The sequence below is a fragment of the Adiantum capillus-veneris genome, chromosome 5, assembly GCF_014529385.1.
Source record: "Adiantum capillus-veneris isolate H3 chromosome 5, ASM1452938v2, whole genome shotgun sequence".
NCBI lineage: Eukaryota > Viridiplantae > Streptophyta > Polypodiopsida > Polypodiales > Pteridaceae > Adiantum > Adiantum capillus-veneris.
In genome coordinates this window covers 124,863,833-124,869,035 of record NC_140935.1, presented here as the reverse complement: position 1 = coordinate 124,869,035, position 5,203 = coordinate 124,863,833, and the positions used below count along the sequence as shown (strand labels likewise).

The window sequence follows — 5,203 nt, the reverse complement described above, 5'->3', positions numbered from 1 at the left end:
AACCCATGTGAAAGCACCCTTTCAATTTAACTTGCATTAAAAAAAAAGATGAGCAACCAACGTTCTCTCCTTACGCACGTTGCTCCTACCCTTTCCTCAGCACTGGCCCCTCAGCAAGCACCATACTCCGTGCACGATGGCAAGCGAATTCCAGGATGTGCCCATTCCGTATATAGACGAAGTTCTCGAAGAAGCAGTACATCAAATCCTCTCCCTATAACGGAGTTCCGCAGGTGCTCCCGTCCCAAAAGTTGTACCCGTCTCATAATCTGTCCTTGAACCAGAACCTCTACATGTTCGAGTTTCTTTTGAGGAATCACCATGCCGACATCACAAGATGGCATAGAACAATCGGAGAATGTCCTCACTCTCATCAAGGAGCAAAAGGCCACACTTTTCACAAGCCTTGCATCACTTCACACTCGCTTGGATGAGATGCAAACGCAAAACAGTTCTCGGAGTCATCCTATGCCTTCTTGCACAACTAATGTTGCTTCTCCACCCCCTTCTTCCGAAGCTTCAATGGACGAACCAAACGAACCAAATCCAACTGAGGAGGTAGACAATCACAAACTTGAATTTCTTTATAAAAAGTTTAATGTTGCAGAGAAGAAGAAGCTTGATGTTAAACTATCGGGACCGTATAATGGTCGCCGCGACAAGCGCGTGCTGGACCAATGGCTATTCAAAATGGAGGTCTACTTGTTTAACACGGACTAAATAGAGAGTAGAAAAGTTGCACTTGCTAGCTCTACTCAAAGACACATCATTTCTTTGGTGGCAACGACCGGTTGTTGTTGATAGTAAACACACACCTTCTTGGGATAAATTCCGGAATGCTATTTGCAAGGCGTTTGAACCTGCCAATGCGGATTTTTATGCCCGGTCCTCTCTTCACCACCTGAGCCAGACAGGTTCCTTGGACGCGTACATCACAGAGTTCCAAAGACTAACTCTGGAGATAGAGACCCTTAGTCCCTTTGAAAAACTTCATAATTTTATCGACATTGACTTGAACCCAACCTAAAGGACGATGTGTACAAATACAATCCTACCACCTTGGATGCTGCAATTGCCTATGTGGAGCGTCTTGGCAATAATCGGCACCTTACACGGCATTTTCTCCCTGTTGATAGATCTTCAAATAGTGCTCGCTTTTCAGAGCACGATCGCAGAGACATCTATAGCCAAAGTCAGCAACATCAGTCTTAGTTCAAAGAGCAAGCAATGCAGCCTTATTCAACTTCAAGGTTCTATTCTCAAGATTGTCAATCTGAAAGCATATCTTCTTTAAATGCTCCACTTGATCGTGGTAAAGGACGTGATTTTTCTCAAAATTGGCATTCCAATACTCAGCAAGGCTCTTCCTTAAATGCATCTTCAACTTCAAAGAAGGATGGTTTATGTACAATTTGCAGTGGTGACCAAAGAGACCAAATCCGATTAATTTGAAAAGAAGTTCCAATGCGGAAACATCATCGAATTTTGAACAACCAGACTCTGCTAAGGATAAAAGAAAATTAGTGGTCAATACAATTCGTGTCTCAGAGGATATAACTATTCTTATAAAGCATGCTCAGTGCAATTCTTCAGTTTTGGAGCCTCTCTCAAAGCAAGTTTTGAGTCTTCTTGAAACTCTCAACAGTCATTCCATCAATCTTTTGGTGGACAAGGATGTTCAAATAATTTCGTCAGCACTCAAATAGTTCAACAGCTTGGCTTGCCAACTGAAAAGACATCTCACTTATATGATGTGGAATTAGCAGATGGATCAATTTTAACTAGTGATAACAGTTCGACACTTGCAGTTCGGTATTCAAAATTATGCAGATTAACTGGATTTTGAGGTTATGCCTTTATCTTACTACAACATGATTCTTGGTCAATATTGGTTATTTCAATATGACCCGGCTATTACCTTTTGAGGATATACTATCAATTTGTTTAAAGATGGACGTGAACTCATTTTACATAGGCTTTATCATGCCGAACGAGTGATTCAAGCCTCACGTGTAAAAGTCAAACGGCATGATACAATGGATTATGAAATGAATATGATTTCCAATGCAGATGCAGAAACTATTATTGAAGAAGAAGTTTTTCCAAGTGATACTTCGTTACTAGACAAAGATAAGGACATAGTTGAAGATTCTGAGTCTGAAGACGACTATGCTTTCTTTGATTCTTTGTTGGATGATGATATGCCAATTGCAAGTCATGAAGTGACAGTTTTGAAAGATGATTCTGAAGAATTTTGGGATTCATTATTGGAAGTTGATTACAATCTCAAGCCAAAATCCACTTCAATGATTTGTAAAGATGAAATTACTCTCTCTGTAGAATGCCTTGAGAAGATTTCCTCTTCACCAAATATTTCACAATTATTAGAAGATTTTGAACCAAAAGTCTTACATTGCATGAAGGATTTTGAAGATCAATCTCTTGTTGTAGTCAACCTGATTATGCCAAATTCCTCTAAAAAGTCTTTGAATAATGCAATGACATGGGATTTAGCAGTCAAAGAAAAAAGGTTTTGCAAGAAGCAAAGGTTCAAGACAAAGGTTTCAGATAACTCAAAGATTGAAGATATTTGGAGATTCAATGCTTTTCTAGAGTTTTATCAACATCAGAAGTCATTTCTTTGACACAAGCTCTCATTTGAAATGGGAGGGAATGTCACGATTGTGACTATGTTGCAATATTACATCTACTCCTAGTTGCAAATACGCAAAGTGCCATGCCAAGGAGAACCCCTACGCTTGGATGGTCATGACTCTTTGCTCAAGAGACATGCCTCTTTGCCAAAAGCCACACTCCTTTGACAACTGGTCACACCCCTTTGCTCTACGGTTGTGACTCTTCCTCCAATGGTTGCAGCCCTTCGCTAAAAGGATGATTCTTTGCGTCTGTCTTTTCATTTGTGCCTCTTCGTCTCCTATATAAGGAGCCTATTGCACTCAATTTTCAAGCATTCGTTCAATCAATCAAACACACATTCGATCTATTGAGTGTGAAGTTTAAAACTTAATTATAGGATTAGCAACAGATGGCCTTGTTAAACTTTATCAAGAGTTTCTTCACTCTTCATCACCTATGCATAACAAAATTGCTTTGATCAGTGAGGATCTTCCAGCTAAGGCAAGGCTAGATGTGGGGCTCTTACTTAAAGATAATGGTAGTCAGAAAATGTATCCTTGACATTTGAAGAAGACAAGCCTTTTGCAACTCATCTTGTTGCTGGGTTATCTCTTACATTGCCTCTTGATCAAGAAAGGCCAACCACTGATATAAGTGAGAGGTTGAATGACATTGAGCAAAAAGAGCCATTCACTGAAGCAAGTGGTGCTGATTCTTATGGAAGAGATGAGCCTTTGGTTAGGGATGCCAGAGAAGAAGGCCTATATGTCTCGAATTTCCAACCTCTTGCAGCAGGAAACTTTGTATATAGCTTCCCCACTTCTAATGCTTTTCAAGGGTCCTCCTTTACACCCCCGGGCTGATAAGATGGCAACGTCTACTGCTGTGCTGAAGAACAATCAAACCTTGATGACAATGACCAAAGCAGTGGGAGGCCATTTCCAGATGCTGACATTTTTAAAACTCATGAAAGTGAGAACCCTCTGGTTACTTCTTTGGAGAGCACACTAGTGATACTAGAAAAGATGGTGAAAATGAGGGCCTTTTGAGTGCGGCAAAAGATAATGATAGCAACCGCCGGCGAGTATTTGTCCAGAAACGGTCCAACTTTGACACCACTATAGATCTATCTATAAGTGTTACTGATGGTTCACAATTTGGCCACAATGAGCAGACAACACGCAATGACTAGGAGAGCTGGGGTAAATGGTCAACTGATAAGTTCAACAAGGCTAAGGATGCACTTACGACTAGTTTTATAGCATCTAATAAAAGTGTTGTTGATGAAGCAGTTGAGGAAAGGGCTACCCATGAAGCAACAGGTGTTGCTACTACTTTTTCAAGAAAACCTAGCAACAAAATAGCTCTGGTTGAAGATGGAAATGCAAGACGCACAGAGAGCACCATTGACAATGATGCTACCCCAATGGTTGGTGTTGTTGGTGGTGCGGATGCTGATGAGATAAAGGGCTTGCCTGATCATGAGGCAAATAGCAACTCTTGCTCAAATGTACAACCGAACAATGTGAAGGGAGATGTGAAGGAAGATGTCAAATACTACGATCCTAACAATGCCAATGATAATCAACTCCAAGAAGGATTTGCTGTTGGGACTTCGGGAGGCTGAAGAGGAGGTTTTGAATGGGACTGCAACTGGGTCCCCTATTGGGAAACTTCAAGGATTGATAGATGTAATCTTGGTTTAACCAGTACTTTGGATCAAAAAACTTCCACTATTAAGAGCGTTGAAAATGCCAATGCAGAAGACAGGACTAAGGACGCCGTCACCTTGCTCATGATCCAACCCCAAGCCAGCCTGTTGCGCACATCCACCACTGTCATTGGCATTGTCTGCCACTCACCACGTAATTGTCATACTCCACCTACACATGCCTGCGGCTCCTCGAGCTCTCCTCGGCCTCACTTCCAACCAAGGCCTTGCTCTCGTCGACCAGTGCAGCTCAACGAACCTCACTTCCTAACAATCAACATACCCCTGTATCGGCTTATCCCTTTGTCTTTTTTTAATTTTGTCAGCTTTTAAATTTTTGATTTTCAAATTAATGTAACAAAGAAAAGGGGTATGTCTTTTAACTTTAACAGGCATTTCTCACGCCCACACCAAGGGTCGTTGTGATTCCTACATTACAAACCACTCGAGGCCTCTCTAAAGCCTCAAGGTACAAAAAACATTGAAAGGATTTTTTGTCAAGATTTCCCATTAAAAAAGGGTCTCCATTTCACGGGATTCGATTTCCCTCGAGCTTAAAAGCAAAGGTTCAAGGTTTTTTACAAAAGCTACAAAACTTTTCATTCAAGCGTCTAGAACATCATCGAGGGATTCCCTCAAGCATCCATTGGCTTCTTCATCATTACCAAGCACAAGAATTTCTCTCTCTCATATTCTCCCTATTAAAATTTGTCGTAACTCAAAGTTCAATTTGACGATAATTGAACCACGTCAACTCAAGCATGGACAATCCTAGAAGAAAATTTTGGTGCAAAGCAAAAAATGAGCAAAATCAGCCTTAAAAAGAATCTTTACAAATTAACGATGAATCAAGGG

At 40.8% G+C, this 5,203-nt stretch overlaps 1 pseudogene; it reads left to right on the top strand.

Moving 5' to 3' along the window:
- The first annotated feature begins 321 nt into the window (after positions 1 to 321).
- On the top strand, positions 322 to 4,681 carry LOC147458047 (uncharacterized; annotated as a pseudogene).
- The last annotated feature ends 522 nt before the right edge of the window (positions 4,682 to 5,203 follow it).